Raw genomic sequence first — 19,651 nt, 5'->3', positions numbered from 1 at the left:
ATTCTACCTCAACACGTCTCTCCTGCATCATCAAACCATGATGGCCCACATTCAAAGGGTTTGGAATTTAGAGCCAAGGCCTCATCATCACACTGGTTGGATTGCATGGTAGCATGACACCATTACCCGCTCTGCGAGATTTTTGTGCATTTATGGTAGATAGCTTGCCATGTACCATAGGCGGTCATATGATGTGACCACCAAAGATCTTTGTGCTACCAAAAAGCTCTCGCCTTGAATCCTTTTGATTCTAACCTGCAACTTCGATTAGCCCAGCTATGTCGTCAGAAACAAGTTGCAGATAGCCATTATGCTAGAGGAGCTCAAATCAAAGCCAAGTTACATTGGCTCAAGGTGGGCAATAGGGCCTCCAAGGAATTTTTCCTAGCTTTGCACACCTATCATACCTCTGTAGGGATCAAGAAAATCAAAGAGGGGGAGGTTGTTCTCACCAAGCTACCTGATATTCTACAAGCTTTTGTCTGTCATTATGAGAAGGTGTTCACAGCGCAGGGAGACTCTCTGTCCAAAGCCCAAGCTTTACAAGATTGCTTAGTTGTTGTTCCCAAATGGCTTTCTGAGTCTCAGCAAACCTTCTGTGATCTCTTACTGACCATTGATGATATCAAGGAAGCCGTTTTTTCTATGGCAGATGATAAAGCCCCTGGGTGTGATGGATTCCCCTATGAATTCTACAAATCCCTTTGGCCTTGCATTGGTCCTGACCTCCATAAAGTCTACCTGAAAGCTTTTCATTCCCAATCCCTGGGAAAGATGATTAACCGAGGTAACATCAAGTTTATCCCTAAGGCTGGGGATCCGGAGGACATTTGCAATTGGAGGCCTATTACCTTGATCAATGTCTCGTACAAGATCATTGCCAAAGCCTTGGCTCTCAAGATTCGCCATCTCCTGCCTCTTGTTGTTCATCTGGAGAAAACTGGATTTATCAAGTCCAGGTTTATTCTAGATAATATTATTGATATTTGGGAAGGGATGAACTGGGCTAGACGCTCTAAACAGCGGGTAATATTTCTTAAGATTGACTTCGCTAACGCGTATGATCACATTGAGTGGCCATTTATCTTGGCTATGCTCAAAGCCCTTGGCTTCAATCGTAGATTCATTCTGTCTGTCTAGATGTTATTCGGAGATGCCTCGACCTGTATCACCATTAATGGTCGGCAGTCTAAGGCTTTTGGCCTTTTCAGATCCATTCGCTAGGGATGTCCTATGGCTCCTGCTTTATGTATTCTTGCAACTGAAGGGTTTGGTTACTTACTTGCTAATGCTATCTCTGATGGGTGTGTCCATGGTATCTCCATGCCTGAGTCACCTTCTCAACTTGTCAATGGCCATTTTGCGGTTGATTCCTTCCTCACTCTCATTGAGGAAGAAGACAATGTGCAGGCCGCTCTTCAATGTCTGAACACCTTTTGCTTGCAGGATTCTGGTTCGACCATTCAATGGCACAAGATGCAATGTTATAGGCAGTATTTTCTTCCCGCCCTGCCTTGGATTCTTCAATATGACTTGAAATGGCTTCATCATGGCAAAATTTTTCACTTTCTGGGCATTCCCTTTTCCTTTCAAGCTTCTCCTATGGATCTTTCAAATGTTGTTTTAGCCAAGATTCAGAAAAAGTTGGCCTACTGGATTACCAAGCCTCTCTCTATGGCTGGTAAATTCCAAATTTGTTCTAAGGTGTTGGCTGCCACCCATGTCTATTACTCCTCATGTTGGGCTCCTTCTAAGGCCTCTTACATGAAGTTGGAAAGACTTTTGCGGGCTTTTCTTTGGGCCTCTGGGTCTGACCATCAAGGCTTCCACAGGGTCACTTGGGAGTATCGTTGTCTTCCCAAGGAGTCCAGAGGGCTTGACCTTATTTCTACCCAGAAACAAGGGCTTTCCTTATGTGCTAAATGGATTATCAGAGCCTTATGTGGCGATGAGGCCTGGAAAATCCTTCTTCGGCATTGCATTTCTTCAGGATTTCCTGCCAACAGGCAGGCTTGGAAGGGGATTAGTTTTCAAACCCTGCTCAATATGAAAGTTCCCATTCAGATCCAGGGTACTTTTGTGGTTAAAATCATTTGGCGTGCTTGGGAAGCTATCAAGCCTTGGCTTCGATGGGTGGGTGATGGTTTTCATGATGGGATATCCATGAATCAACACAACCTTGGGTGGTCACCTCTTTTTCAGGTGCAAGGGTTACCACTGGCCAAAATCCAGGGTGTTAGTGTTCTACGTTTTCACAAATGTGGCATTAGAATACCTAAGGATCTATTTTCCAGAGCTTCTATGAGCCTTCGGTCATGGGATGACCTCCGGGTCCAATTTCGTCTGTCTCGACTAGATCGACAGACTTATGACCTTCTGGTCTTGGTCTTACCCTCACATTTGCTACATAAGCTTGGCATTTAGTCTGCCAAACCTTGGTGGAAAGATTGGAAGTGGTATCCTTGGACTCCTTTCACCAGCTACAAACCCAAAATGGGTTATCTCTGGCTGGTTCCCCATTTGCCTATGGTCCACAATCTCAACCAATGGTGGCACTTGCAGTCTTCTCAGACTTCCTAGAGATTCAGGTTTCTTGTTGTTTGGTCCACCACCACTTAACCCAAGATTCCACACTTTGCTTGGTGTGTGTTTTTTTAAGGGTTGCCTTTGGGTTCCAGACTTAAGCATTTGGGGGTTCCTGATCCCCAGTGCCCTTTCTGTGTTCACCCAAAAACTTTTATGCACATTTTTTGGTTCTGTAGAAGAGCTCAAGAGTACTGGAGCTGGATCCATGATTTCTTTCGACCTTTTTGGCCTAAGCCCTTTTCTTGGCATATGGCTCTTCTGGGCGATTCGCCTAGAATCCCCTTTAATTTTTTCCAGATATGGCATGCTTTCATAATGGAGATCCTATTCACTCTTTGGAAGGATAGAAATGTAATTTTTTTTACTCACAACTTTTTGGATATTAATGTCTCGCTTTATGCTAAAGCTTGTATTTGTAATAATGTATTAATGCGGATTCAAGTACAAGCTGACAAAATGGCTCTGGAGGTAGGCCACTTACAGGAGCTCCTCTAGCACTGGGGCAACACCCCTTGTGCGGTTGCCAAAGTGCTGCTGGATTTTGCCTTTGCCAACCGCACTCTGCCCCATGGCCATCGTTGTGGCCGCAGTTCCTCCGCCCGCCACTCTCAGACCTCGTAGTCCCAAGCTCCTCGTCGCTCCTCTGGCAGGAGAGACGATGCATGGAGGTGTCACTCAACTTCTCCTTTGCGTCGTGGCTCTACCTCGGGGTGGCCTTCTACTGCTCCTATGACTTTGGCTCCTCCTGCTAGTGATGGCTATGGGTGGCCTTCTGCCACCCTCTCCAAGTTTCCCTATCTGGCTCTAGCGATTTCGCCTCACAAGTGGGAGGAAGGAGAAGTTGACAAAGATCCTAAAGATGGGTGGTCTGTGTTGGACCCGACTCTTGACCCCGCTGATGTATGGGACAATAAAGGTGATCATGATCCTCCTCCCTCAGTTGCCTCTACTTTGGTTGCTTGAGGAATTTTTTTGATGAATAGCTTTGTTTTTTGACACTGGCCTCTAGCCGTGTGACTCTCGCGAGGTGATCTTGTATCCCCCGGCCTTTTTTGTGAATATGTACTTTAATATTTTTAATTAATAGAAAAGGCCTATTTATCAAAACAACAATCATAAAGATTTAAATCCAAACCTCACCAAAGAACTCTAAAAAGAAATCAAAGTCTAGCCTAATAGATCATATATATATATATATATATATATATATATATCAAGAGAAATGAATAAATAATACGATAAAGATTCTAAACCATTAAAAACAACGACAAGACTGCAAGAGAGAATTAAAGGAAGTAACAAACTCAGTATGTCAAGTTTTAGACACCAAACAAAATTAGTCCGGACAAAACCACATGTTCTAGTTTGCCCTGAAATTTTTTAATCAACTGCTATACTGTTCTTGTTCTTTTGTCTACGTAATTAATGTCCTTGTCAACAAAAGCATTGAAGTACAAGCTGGCAATAAGCAAAAGAAGAAACAATAATAATCAGTGGATCTCAAACACAAGGTAAACGAGCAACTGATAGAAATTTCTCACAGCTTTACTACAACCATGACTGTTGAAGATGAAATGCCAATAGCCTTTTTCCCTCCAATACGGTTGGTTGTTAGGCTTACTCTCTCTTCATTGTATTGGATTCTGTACTTATATCGGTTGCTATGTACTCCTAATCTTCTTATGAACTTATTATAATAAGATAATTCCCTGATTAAAGTGGACGTGGCCAATTTGGCTGAGCCACTATAAAATCTTAGTGTTTTGTCTATTATGTTCTTCTTGCACTTTGTTTACTCACTTCCATAATCAAACAATTGGTATCAAAGCTCGGTGGTCAAGAGCTGGTTGGAAATTCGGTGTAAAATCTCTAGAATTATGGACGAGGTGGACAAGTGGAAAATTGAGAAATTCACAGGTCAAAATTTCAGCTTTTGGAAGGTGCAGATGGAGTCACTGCTGATTAAGAAGGATCTTGCATTAGCCTTGGATGGAAAGGCAAAAGGACAAGGCACTTTATCTGACAAAGATTGGGAAAAAATGGATAAGAAGGCAAGAGCAACAATCTTCCTTTCGTTGTCCAACAACGTGTTGTTCAATGTTTCATCGCAAAAAACTTCAAAAGAATTGTGGGACAAACTTTCTTCCCTGTATGAGATGGCTTCGGCATCTAATAAGGTATATATTAGGAAAAATCTCTATAATCTGAAAATGAAAGAAGGTGGAATTGTGTCAAACCATTTGAATGAATTCAACACATTAGTGAATCAATTAGTCTCAGTTGGCATCACTTTAGATGATGAAATCAAGGCAATTCTGCTATTATGTTCACTACCCAATAGCTGGGAAGGCGTAGTAATGGCTGTCAGCACTTCAGTGGCAGCCCAAAGCAAATTGAAGTTTGATGATGTTGCAAGTACTCTTCTAAGTGAGGATATGAGAAGAAAAAATCAAGAGCCTTCATCCAGAGAAACTTTGACGGCAATAATCACTAAAAGGCCTCAAGAAAGAGGAGGGCCTCGAGAAAGAGGCAAGTATAATAGCAGGAACATATCCAAATCTGCGAAAAGATCAACATCAAGAGGTCGCGATGGTGAGTGTTGGTTTTGTGGTAAGGCTAGCCACACAAAAAGGAATTGTCGGTCTTACAAGAAAGCAAAAGAAAAAGTGCGGGACAGCGAAGCTAATATAGCTTCTAATAGAGATGATGGTATTTTAGTTCTTTCCACAACTGAGACCACATTAAGTTCATGCATACATGATTCCAGAGCCTCCTTTCATGCCACTTCTTGCACGGAAGCCTACATTAACTATGAAGAAGCACAGTTTGGAAGAGTATATTTAGGTGACAATAAAGCATATGTGAAATTATTGGGAAAGGCAACATTTTGTTGCAATTGGAAGATGGAAGCAAATGGCTCTTGAAGGATGTTCACCATGTTCCTAAACTCGAGAAGAACTTAAGTTTTGTAAGTCAACTTTATGATCAAGGTTGCCATGTATTCTTTACTTCTGATTCTTGGAAAGTAAATAAAGGGGCTTTTGTGATAGCAAAGAGGAATAAAGTTGATAGTTTATATGTTTTTAACAATCATGATCAAGTGGGAGCTGCTATGACTCTTGAAGACAGCGGTACCGAGCTTTGGCACAAAAGACTCGGTCACATGAGAAAAAGGGGACTCTCAATCATGCTCAAAAGAGAGCAATTACCGGGTCTAAAATCAATTGAGTTGGATTTTTTCCAACATTGCCTTTATGGCAAGCAAAAGCGGGTCAACTTCTTAAGGACCGGTCATGAAAAGAAGAGCATGCCCTTGGAGCTATTTCACTCTGATGTCTTTGGACCCATAGAGGTAACCCCCATTGGAGGGGCTAACTACTTTGTCACCTTCCTTGATGATTGCATAAGGAAAGTATGGATTTACATGCTGCCAAGAAAATCAGAAGTGTTTTCTAAATTTAAGTTATTCAAAGCTCTCGCTGAAAATCAAAGTGGACACAAAATTAAGTGCTTGCAAACATATAATGGAGGAGAATTCTGCTCCACGGAATTCAATAGTTTTTGTGTTGACAATGGTATTCATCGGATTAAGGTTGTTCCCTTTACTCCTCAAGAGAACGGTGCAACTGAGAGGCTCAATTGTACAATTCTTGAGAGAGCTCGTTGAATGCTCTCGAATGTTGGATTGGGTAAGGTGTTTTGGGTAGAAGCTTGTAATACAGCAGTATATTTGATCAACCGAGCACCCTCATCTCGCTTGAATTTCGACATTCCAGAAGAGATTTGGTTGGGTAAGAGAATTACTTATCATTATCTCTGATTTTTTGGCTGTGAATCATTTGCTCTCATTCCTAAAGAGAAGCGTTCCAAACTTGATTCCAAATCAAGATGTTGCATATTCTTGGGTTATGGTTAAGATCAGTATGGTTTTCGCTTATGGGATCCACTTGAACGAAAGATAATTCGAAGTCAGGATGTAGTGTTCAATGAACGTTGTTTTCCATCAATGCAAGAACAACCAGTTGACACCACCGAATATATTCCTTTCTCTGCTTTCGTAAACAATGTGTCACAAGGGTCTCTGAGGTTGCCACCAACGTCCCCTGCCTCTCCAACCTCTGTTTTGGGTTCTAGCTCTATTTCTTCATCACATATTTCCAGACAGAATGAGTCTGAAACGTTTCGAATCAATCATCCTCAACTTGATGAAGCAACCTCAAAGGAGGGGCCTGAGTTAATACGACTTGTCATTCACCCTTTACAAGGGGACTTTGAACTTTTCCCAGCAGATCGATATGCTTCACCGCCTGCACATCGCAGTCCACAGTCTGGGCAAACACCTCGTTGGCAGCACGATGTCTCTCCCAAGGACAACGCACGAGAAGTTTCCCCTTGTTCACGTGATGTTGAGGCGTGTGACAATGCACAGTGGCAATTTGCTGAGCCTTTACGACCTGCAGATGTTTCTTCCTTGGTCGATACCCACTTTTCATCTTGCAATCCCCCTAACCACACTCCACAGCTGTCGTGCAAGTCTACGGGTCAACGATTCTTGACCTCATTGATGGAGACCTAATCGTAGCTTGCAAACATGTCCTCACCAATGCAGACCTTAGGTTTTCGTTTTAATTCTGTCGGCATAGGAACAGGGGAAACCCTTCAACGCACTTCCTCACACCTTCATATGACAGAGCCACGACGGGAGGACTCTATCATTTTAGATTCACATCTGCATAATGTCAAACAGTTTCATCCAGACAGTGGAAAGAGTCATCTGCAGGGGTCCCGAAGTGGTTTTAGTACTGATGACAGTACTCAGACAAATGCAATTGGGGATCAAAGTATCACCAGCCACTCTACTACTATTACTGGTTTGAGGAGATCTACCAGACAGAAAAAACTTCCTGAAAGGTTTAAAGATTATGAATTATTACTCGTTGACTACCCAAAGCTATTATTCACTGATCAGACATAACCGGTTACCTTTAAACAAGCCTGTCATGATCCTTATAGCGAAAAATGGATGGAGGCAATGCGGGAGGAAATGGATTCCTTGCAAACAAATTTGACTTGGGAATTGGTGAACCTTCCACCTCATAAACGGGCTTTGAAAAAACGATGGGTGTATCGATTGAAAGAAGAAGGCGGCGGTAGAAATTGCTATAGGGCCAGACTACTTGTAAAGGGTTATGATCATAAAAAGGGGGTAGACTTTAATGAAATTTTCTCTCCGGTTGTGAGAATGATTTTCATTCGTGTTGTATTGAGTTTTGTTGCAGCTAATGATCTTGAGCTTGAGCAATTGGATGTTTAAACCGCATTTCTTCATGGCGATATTGAAGAACTCTATATGGAACATCCCGAAGGCTTTGTCAAAAGGGGTCAAGAACACTTATACTGTAGACTTAAATGAAGTTTGTATGGGCTCAAACAAGCCCCAAGACAATGGTATCGTAAGTTCGATCGCTTCATGACTGAGCATCAATTCATTCGTTGTGAGGCCGACCCTTGTGTTTACTACAAACAACTTGGTTCCGGTGAGTTTGTACTACTACTTTGTGTTGATGGCATGCTAGTTACCGGTTCTAGCATGAAAACCATTTGTGATTTGAAGCAACTATTAGCTCAAAATTTTACCATGAAAGATTTGGGGGCTGCCAAACGTATACTTGGAATGAGTATCATAAGGGATAGGAAAAACAAAGAAATCAGATTGTCTCAAGAAAAGTATATTACTCAAGTTTTGGAAAGGTTTGGTATGAAGGATCTTAAGCTCGTTGTCACTCCTCTACTTGATCACTTTTGTCTATCCTCTGATATGTGTCCTAAGACACAAGAGGATCGAGACTTTATGAGATGTATTCCCTATTCATCAGCAGTTGGCAGCCTTATGTACGCCATGATTTGTACCTGGCCTGATATCTCTCACGCAGTGGGAGTTGTTAGCAGATTTATGAGCAATCCTGGAAAGGCTCATTGGGATGTTGTTAAGTGGATTTTGAGGTACTTGAAAGGGACTTCAAATTATGCCTTGTGTTTTGGTGGAGGTAAGCTTCAGTTACAAGGTTATGTTGATTCTGATTTGGGCGGTGATTTGGACACACGTCGATCTACATCAGCATATGTCTTCAAATTTGTCAGGGCAGCGATCAGTTGGGCTTCTCGATTACAAAAATAAGTTGCTCTTTCTTCCGCCAAGGCCGAGTACATGGCTCTATCTGAAGGGGCCAAAGAGATGATTTGGTTGCAGCGCTTATTGAGTGAGCTGGGATATAATCAGAATGATTATGTTCTTTTTTGTGACAGTAGCAGCACCATCTTTATGGCTAATAATCATTTGTCTCATCGTCACTCTAAGCACATTGATATACACCAAAACTTCATCTGTAATGTAGTTGAAGAAGGTAAGTTAGAAGTTGCCAAGATTGATACAAAGGTGAATCCAGTTGATGCACTAACTAAGTCTGTGACAAGGGCGAAGTTCGAGTTTTGTCGGACTTCTCTTGGCCTTGTCAAACTCTGATAGCAAAGCAAGCAGGGAATCTCTGCAGCAGCGATTGGGTTTCAAGTGGGAGATTGTTGAAGATGAAACACCAATAGCCTTTTTCCCTCCAATACGGCTGGTTGTTAGGCTTCCTCTCTCTTCATTGTATTGGAGTCTCTACTTACATCTGATGCTGTGTACTCCTAATCTTCTTCTGAACTGATTATAATAAGAGAATTCCCTGATTAAAGTGGACGTAGCCAATTTGGATGAACCACTGTAAAATCTTAATGTTCTGTCTATTTGCGTATTTATTTTATTCTGTTCTTTCTTTCTGTTCTTCCTGCACTTTGTTTACTCGCTTCCATAATCAAACAATGACTAGGCTCCATCTGATCTGAAGTCCACAGTAAAGTTAAGTTAGGCTTCTGGGTATAAGTCCATATAAATATCTCTGTGAATAAAGAGAAAATGTAGGTGGCCTCCTTTGCTACACAATAAGTTAAAAATCGCTTTAAGAATATCACATGCCCTTACAAAGCATGGGCCCTCCTGAAAATAATGAAAAGGAAAATAGCAGTGCATATGAATGAGGAATCACAGTCCTTCCTATCCTTTTGGTCTTTGCCACCTTGAAAATTTTGTGCCAAATACATGATAAGTTTATAGAAAGTGCCATTCCTGACAGATAGCAGATGACCCATTTCTCTTTACTTTATTACCATGCAAGAATTGGTCAAAACTAAAACATTTAGATAATACAGAATTACTGTTCGCCCTATAATTCTATTTTAGAACTATTGTAGATGCCCTTTACAATTCTATGGGTTGAGTGCACGTTTATTAATGCCCATTATTATGTAGGCTCGCCTTAAAATGAAAGAATAATGTCTAATTAATTAGCAAATTAATACGTCTGTTATATTAAAGACTAGAATTGTGTCCATTATTCCATAGGCTCACCCTACAATTCTATGATAGATTAATGGGTAATTAATTAGCAAATTAATATGCCTGCTATTTTAAGGACTAGAATTGTACCCATTATTCTATAGGCTCGCCCTACAGTTCTATGATAGATTAATGTATAATTAATTAGCAAATTAATATGCCTGCTATATTAAGCTCGCCCTACAATTCTATGTGCCCCACACTAATTAATCAGTCAGCTAATTAATCCATCAAATTATGCAGTTCATAACTATACTCCTGTTAATGGCATCAGTTCATTAATGACGTGAATTAATTAGATTGCTAGAATACCCTCCACATTTTGTTCAAATTAAGCAGAACCTATGATGGTGTGAACTTAAAGAAAAAACACGGACCAATCAATTATTTTATTCCAAATGCCTACCAGTTTTGAGTATCTATATAAACACTCTCTTTCTTCAATTTGTTGTATTTTTTAAGTATCACTGTAACTGGAAATAGCTTCATTTCATTATACAAATGAATAAATACCCAATCAACAATAATAAACAATCGAATTTTCCAGATAGGACAATCTATATAGTACAAACTATAACATTCTAAGTATACATTCAGACGGCTGTGTTGACCACATGATATGTGATTGGATTATATTAATATTAAGAATTGACCTGAAACTAATGTTTTGCTATTTATTTGTCTAAATAAATTTTGAAGAATCTGGTACACCTTACCTTCTAAAGAAACTTTAGCCGTCATATGATTTTTTCTTTGTTTATTGAGAACCACCTTGTTTTCAAATTTCCAAATGTATCTCCTAATAAATATTGAGGAGATATGTCAAGTCAACTGATATTCAATAATTGTTTGCAGTTATAGAAAATATTTATAGGAGATAGAGATATCTAAAATGGTAGGTACAAATTATCTGTTGTGATCATTCTCTAATGTAAGAATGTATTGGAGGGGGTTATCACAACACTAAAAGTTAAAATGTTAAAGGAGATCAAAGAGTCTATAATAGAATGAATAAAAAGGCATTGACCTTGATCACTCTCTGTGGAAGATTGAATCTAGACATATAGTCACAACACTAACACAACCCACAGAATATAAAAGACTCAAAGTTATAATTAATGTATGAGTTAATAATAAATTGAGAATTATGTATCTTATTGAGAAGATATATACAATCAAAATATGGGATTGGATAAAAGTATTTGAACCCTTGAGGTGTCTAAATGACATATACGAATAATCAAATATTAGAGATAAAATAAATGATAAATCATACTAAACTAGTTTTTATTGTCATATTATTACAAGCTTCTCCTCCTTTATACAAGGATTTGTGACTTCTTTGAATATAGCCAATAGATATGTCATGTATGGAAAATTAGTAGGACATTGGAATCTTTCAAACAACAAGAAGCCTAACAAACAATAATATAGTATTTAGAAGAGAGATTCTCGCTTCATTTAGAAAAAAGAAAAGTAAATTTAGAGACAATGGTCACAACATGAGAAATTGCATTGGCAACAATGGAATTGATCTTTTCAAAAAAGCTATAGCTCACAACAAAGGTCAAATGCCACATTTTTGGAAAACCTTATGGGGTTCCCATGACAACATAGATTTTTTAGTATAATAATTTGGTATAGAAGAACAAAAGCAATTAAAAAAATACCCCAACCAACGAAATATCAAATCAATGTCATCAATAATGAGCTAAAGAAAGTGATGAGTAGGTGTGTGTAGATATATGTGAGTAAATAAAGAAAGATTGAAATGCAATATTAGAAACCGAAACAACACAAATATCAAGCAAACACTCAAGATAAGGGCATTTAAAGCAAAGATAGATAAACAAGAAATAAACAAGAAAATGCAAACTCCAAGCCTCTTTTATGAGGATTTGTCCTTCAGTTTGGTTGAATTTGTTCTCACTTAGATACTTTCAAGGGTGCTCAATGTAGCTCCATGATGATGCAAATACAAAATGGTTGATAATGAAATGCAAGATATAAGTTAAAATGGATGTGAATTATGGACATGAGTTGTGGATTCCATATTGCATGATAATTTTGCTATGAAAATGAGAGTGGTGATTTGAGAAGGAAAATTGATGCATTAAATAGAAATAGAGGGGGAAGTGAGAGTGCTTGAAAATTCAACACTTGTCTTCTTTGGGGACAAGTGGAAGGGAAGCCAAGTGTCAATTTGGGAGTAAGACACCCAAATTTAGATTATTTTCCCTATTTATTAAAAATAAGAATGTGCACATATTTAGGATAAGATTGGTTAGAATTGGTTAAGGGAGTAAGGTTGGTTAGAACCAAGGGTTAGTGATGCAAGGGCATCGAGTCGGAATAAATTAGTTGCATTTGGCATCAGCAGGAAGTTGAACAGAATAGATTAGTTGCGTTTGGCAAAATGGAGTGGAACGATTAATGAGTAGTGAAAAGAATTACTTACGAAGGGTAATGAAATGGTCAAGATAAGTTAAACGGTTTGGGAGAAACTAAACTGAGAGATAAACTGGGCAAACAGAGGAAGGCGATTCCGAGAAGGGTATGCGCTGAAAGGGAAGACGTCATTAGGTCGATTTGAAAGGAATGAGAAGAGGGTGAGTAATAGAGAAGTAAGCCTTGGAAGTTTAAGGGCTCAGATAGGAAGGGTGAGGCCATATGAAAGAAGGAAGTCATGGGAAAGCATGGATCTGTTAGAATCCAACAATAAGTGAGCAGAAGGAAGTATCGTGGTGAATAAAGGAGGATGCTCGAGCTCATAAAAAGGTCAGAGTCGAAGTGTGATTAGTACATGAGGAGGCATGTAGGGACAGAAAATAAATGCAGATTGTTGATGAGTTGCAGAGGTTTGTTTGAATGCAGAGAGGAAGTTGGCTAAACAGGTGTAAGCCAAATAGTTGTATGTAAACATCTATTATTGTATGTAATCACCATCGTATGTTGGGTGATAATAAAGATAAGGTTTTGGTGTTTACATCTGTCTTGTTGATTGTTAATGTTGACTCTTGTTCTTTATGTAACCTGGTACTAAGTGATTAGTTCAATTCATTTCTTTGATCGGATTTGGTTATTCTCTATTCGGTTCCTGTCACAGTTCTGACAGGAAGCTTGTAGATACTGGTTGGCTTCCTAAACTTCCTATCATTATTGCCTAATTGTTGAATGTGTGTTTGGGGTTTAGCCTAGGCATCCCTATCATTGGTAGGTAAGGTTGGGGACTAGCTTGGACTGCCCCATCAGTTAGTTAGTCGATTGAGGTTAGAGGAATAGTTAGAGGATTGTTAAGGTTAGGAGCCATGTGCTCAAATTATAATTAAACATAATTATTTAATTCAAAAGGGAGGACAAAGAAGAAAAGGAAAAAATGAATTAAGTAAGATAAATTAATTTATTTGTTTTATTTAATAGAAGAAGGGGAAATTAATTAATTAAATGATGAAGGAGATTCATTAATTAATTAATAGGATATAGCTTAATTAATTAAATTAATTTAGCTAGAGGATGCCATTGATTAATTAAATAATGTGTAATTATTTAATTAATGAATGCTACTAAGATGACTAAATTCAATTAATGTAATTAACCAAATTTAGGTGTCTACATTTTTTCCCTCTTTGCAATGGTGCTAGAATACCATTAGTGCAAAGATTCAAAACAAGACATGGACAACTAAAGAAAAAGGAGCAACAGAATGCCCCAAAGAAGGAAAAACTAATAGGACAGTCAAGCAGAGCCAACAGATGGACTAGGATTTGATGGTGCCCCTTCAAGAAGGTGCACGAGAAATGGAGGATCCAGCGTCATCTCGAAAGAAAAATTGCCCTAATGGACAGGGTGAAAGACAATGCAAAACAAATCCTAGGGGTGAAAATAGTACTCAAAAACGAGTCTATAGGAAGGGACGGTCTCAAAGGGACTAGGATGATAAAAATCAGGGTTTAAAATGCCCTATATTAGCAAATTTGAAATTTTTCTATTCACCTTTACCATGCTAGAGAGAGGAAAAGAGAGATTAGGAGCACTTTAGCACATTTGAGAGCTTATTTATGCATAGACGAGATGGCAATGATAGATGCACTGAGGCAATGAGTGGATGGTGTAGTGAGCGTCAAGTGATCCCACTAACCCAAGAGAGAGGTGAGTACTGAAAAACCATGTAGCTCTGCATATATTTGTCAGTTGTTAACTAAAATAGGGGTTACAAAGTGCATTCTTATCAGGTCGTGATCCATGGGAATGCTTGTGAAAGTGATAGGAATGTGTTCTCACCAGTCACCAAAGAGAATGGGTATGGGTAGGGAAAATAGGGGGTTTGGGAGTGTGTTCTGACAAAAGTAAGAATACACATAATGATGATGGGAATGCACTCCCACAAATCAAAGAATAGTGTGAGCATGTTCTCATAGGGAAGATCAAGGTAGAGAGTGGGAATGCAGCTCCATGGATTCTAGAAAAGGAGGGATGTGATGCTCCTAAAATCGACCAAATGATGGTGGGATTGCGATAAGAAAAGGTAGGAATGCCATAAAAAGGGAAAATAGCTATAATACCACCAAAAATGGTGAGATTTCCACTTAGAAGAAAAAGGGGAGGAACTTAGAAAAAATGTTAGTTAGGAGGATGATTGACCTGCCTTGTGGGTTTGATGTAGTGGAGCGTGGATATTCTGGTAGGTCGAGAGCAAAGGTCAGTTGTATTGTAGGTGGTGAATCGGTTTCGAGTAGTAGAGTGGGTGAGGATAGATGTGGACAGGTTAGGTTACCTAGCAAGGATGCCCCACATTTAGGCACACATGTTGATGACCACAGCCTTGGTGGAGCGATGGAGGAGTGAGACAATGAACTTTCAACTACCTATAGGTGAGATGACTATGACAGTAGAGGATATCTACAAGTTCATCAGATTACCCATTTATGAATTATGGGTGATCATCGAGAGGATAGCATAGCAAGAGGTAGTGCAAATGTTGATACCTAAGCAAATGTTTCACTCCATCATGACTAGCTATCCTTAGAGCTCGAGCATTGGCACAGTCGACAAATAGGCACATGTATTTCTTTGTCTATGCACTGATTGAAGAGAATACATTCTACCAGATAGAGGAGGGAGGCTTGTTGTGATAGGTATGTCTTGAGTGGTGATACAGGCAGTGGACGTAGAGCGACCAATGGCATGGGGCAAGTTGGTACTAGAAAATCTATATAGGGAGCTGCACATGACATCTGCTATCATATAGGTAGGAATTTTGGATACGGGACACTGTTATAGGTATGGGTGTGGGAGCACATTTTTGTCACACGGTTGGCAGGCAGAGTGGAGAGGAGGGTGGAGGATCCTATGGTCTATAGCTAGAGGGAGGGGTTGCATTACAAGGGGGTGGATGATATAGACCACTAGAGAGAGGCACTTTGAAGGATAGATGTAGGGGAATCACATGGAGACCCTATATGGGGATGGTAGACTCAGTGGAGGATTCATGACACATTTCATACATGATTAAACCTATCTACATCATAGGCTATTGGGGAGTATGTGATAGAGAGATACTAGCTAGATTGGGTCAGGTAGTAATTTGGCTTCATACAAGATGTACTTGAGCCAAAGTACAGGTTTCAATGAATGACATGAGAGAGGGTGTCAAAGTTTGGGCTGACATTATTGATGACAAAATTGATTATTACATGGACCAAGATGGATCCCATGCCTTGGGATCCGTAGGCAAGGCATGCAAATACAAGAATGACATATTCCTACATAGCATGGTGGGAAAAGCAAGCATTGGGTCATTGGGGAGATCAAGATTGGTACCACTTGGGGTGTGGAAATGGGAGGCGTATGTGAGAGGTGGTAGATTAGATAGATACCAACCAGCGCAAAGGCTTAGGAGAGCAACATCAACATACTTGAGGGGGAGGGGGGTCCTAGTGGCACTAAGGAGGAGGGTCAAGGATGCCGAGCAGGATATCAATGTGAGGATTGGAGGTAGAGAGAAAGGATAGGGACATGAGGATTTGGTAGCCATGGAGATAGATGAGGGTGTATAAGTATCACTATAGGTACCAGGAACAACACCATAGGTATTTCCCAAGACAGGGAGTCGCCAAAGGATATAGAGTAGGAGAGAGGTGCAAGGAGAGGGTTCAACAGCACAAGTTGACCCAGAAAATACAATCCCTCAAGGAGGCACTAAATTGGGCTAAGTAGAGGCATGGGGATGCATTGATAGAGAGGATCAATTGTGACAGGAGAGGAATGGGATAGTATAGGAGAGGGATCAGTTGAAGGGGGGAGGGATGGATTGAGGAGGGAAAAAGATGGTGCTATAGTAGCCAAGGATGCCTTGGAGAAGTCTAGGCAGAGGGTAGAGTAGAGGATCAACAAATGTCGAAGAGAGTGATATGAGGCTCAAAGGAGTGTTGGTGGTTGAGGAGAGGCTGTGTTGGCGGTAGTGGTGGAGAGGCAGTTGGATGATATAAAGGAGTTATTAAACATTAGGTTGGGTGGTGCAAGGCTCGATATGAGGTTGCGATATTGGCAAGACAAAGAGAGATATGTATGCAGCACCCTCTAGGGATACATGAACCTACTCACATAGAGTGGAGGATCTAGCAAGTGAACAGGGGGATCCATTGTTGGTGATTTTTCATGCTACCTCCAGTACTAAGGAGAAATGGAACCTCTAGGATATGGGATTGAAAACCTAGAGTTCATAACCAGCACTATTGACAAACTAGAGACAATAAAATGTAACATGACAAGGCTTTCATAGCCTTCTTCACTTCGAGCTCCATCGCACTCTAGAGGATAATCTTAGTTTTGGGCCTGCATTGATAATTGTAGACACATAAATATGTCCACTAGATTAAATAAATATTTCATATTTATTTGATACACTAATATTTCTCTATTAATTAAATTCACATTTAATTAATTCATTTAACCCCCATTCTATTATTTTAATTAAATAAATTACATAAATTTATTTAAATTAAAATCCCTATCTATAACCTAGTTATTAAATAAATCTAATTTATTTAATTTCCCTCATTCCTCTCATTTAAAAAAATCAACATTTATTTATAATCACAAATCAAATTTCCCTTTTAAATAAATCAATATTTATTTAAAAACCCATCCCACTTGCATTCTCCTACAAATGCAACTTGCACAATTTAGTTGAAATAAATGAATTTTATTTTAATTAAAATTCTATTTTCTCTCACCCACCAAACCCACTTGCTCACTAACCCCCCTTCTAGACTCTTCTAATCCCCTTCTAGATTCTTCTAACCCCTTCTAATTAGCCTAATCCCCTTCTCTAATCATTTTCACATTCTCAAACAAAGGTCACTTCTCAAAAATGCCTCAAATTCTTTGTAATGCATTAAAGGCTTTATGTCTTCAACAAGTTAACCCTCAAAGTCTTCCAAACCACTTATGGCTCTTACATAACCATTAATGGTTAACTCAACTCACCCACATGGTTAGAAACTTTCCCTCTAGCTTAACTCTCATTTAACTCATATATCTCTTCAAGCATTCATTGCTTTGACCATGGTTATCTCCATTAACTCTTGCACAAGAGTTTATCCATTGGATAAAAGAATTACCCTTGATAAAAGCTTTATTAACTAACTCAAGCCTAACCAAACCCTCCTAAGGTAACCTTCATGTCATCTCAAGTATTTAATGCTTCTTCCCTCTCCTCTCAAGCCATCTCATGTTGACATTTGTCATCATGGGATTGGGTTGAAATCCATCACATGGATCACAAACCCATCAATCCTAGCCCTTGTTGATATTACTCAATCTCAACCATCCATTTCTCTATTTTTCCTATAAATAGAGCCCATTCCTTCTTCAAAAGGATCAGAAATCTTTTATGAATCAAACTTATAGTTATTTTGAGAGAGCATTTAGGAGCATTTGCATTGTTATTATGCTAAAATTAATATAGACTAATTAGGTGATTTCTCATAGTATCTTATTTACACTTGCATAGGCATTTTGTTCTCATTTTCGTAATCATCTTGAATCTTCATAAGACATCCATAGATAGTGCAAAAAGTTGAGGGCTACACTCATGTGGAACTTAGAGAGGAGAGGAACAAGGGAGGAGCAACTATGAGCATGTTGAGGAGCATCTTGGGGTGTTTTCTTTCCCTATTTCATTTGTGTATGCTTTGCATTATATGCTTTTTATCTCTCTTGATATGCATGTTTGATTAATACTAAGAGGGGGGGTGAATTAGTATACCGAAAAACACTGTATTTAAACACTTAAATAGTCTAGTGAGAAACCGGTAGAATAGTTTAACAGACAAATCAGTTAACACACATGCAAACCAAAATGCAAATAAGACATTCACCCACAGGAGCAATAACATCATAACACAAGATATTTGACGTGGAAACCCAAATGGGAAAAACCACGATGAGCTGAAACTCACAAGAAACTATCTGCAGAATAGGAACCAGACCGCTTAAGGTCAGACCGGTTAAGGTCATACAATGTTCTTTACCAGAACACATCTTGTTAGGAATCTCAATCTATGTTAGGATATAAGTTCGATCAAAGACTACCTTGCTAGAGGATTTTAGATCCACAGAGGTGAACCACCTTGTTAGAGGATTTTACAAAGGCTACTCTGAGCCTACCCGATTAAGGGCTTCAGACTTGTCAAAGATGTGAGTAATCAACAAGTGTATGATCTAGCATATAGTATAGATTGCTTGGTTAGATCCAGTATGGCTCATAGCTAATGCATTTCAGCATTACTTTAGTTTTCAGTAACTCACACTTAGTTACCTCTCACAAAACTTGATCTTCACAGTTAAGATCGCTCTTGCAAAAACTCATCAACCACCTTAAACCTTAGCATCAACATAAAACCCTAACAACCACCTAAAACCCTAGACATGATGTCCTTATAAAGGAATTTGATTTCATGTCGGTCCAATAGGTTTACAATCCAATTCCCTAGGTTCAATGAACCTAGACATACTTGGTAACATGACACAAAAAGTACCGCCAGAGTGTCGGCACCGTCAAACAATCGGTGGATGATAACTCATCACAAAATGTTAGTTGGTAACTCATCACAGAATGCCGATTGGTAACTCATCACAGAATGTCGGTTGGTAACTCATCATAGTAGAACCAATTCACACAAAATACCGGTTGCCGGTTTGAAAAAAATGAAGATTGGTAAAAATGTGTTTTGCCGCTTTGATCCCTCATACCGCTTGAGATCCATGAACCACTTGGAGTCAACATACCGCTTCAGACCGATAAACACATTCTGCAAAACACCAATAGTCTAAAGACTGTAATACAACATACCAGTTGAGTTTTAACTAATACATATAAAAGTGATCTCAATGTAAGTGTGTGTCCATCAATGACAATCACAACATAATCATAAAAAATTCCAACAATCTCCCCCTTTGGCATTGATGGCAACACTTAGGAAAATAAAATTTTGACATCAAGTGTTTTACAACAAAATTATACCATAAGAAAAATTGCTCCCCCTAAGCATATACACTATCCCTTAAGCTAACAATACAATGTATAACTATTTGCATACAGAGATAGACATTGAGATATTCAGAGCA

Source organism: Cryptomeria japonica, chromosome 11 (assembly GCF_030272615.1).
Source record: "Cryptomeria japonica chromosome 11, Sugi_1.0, whole genome shotgun sequence".
Lineage (NCBI taxonomy): Eukaryota > Viridiplantae > Streptophyta > Pinopsida > Cupressales > Cupressaceae > Cryptomeria > Cryptomeria japonica.
This window is presented reverse-complemented; position numbering follows the sequence as displayed.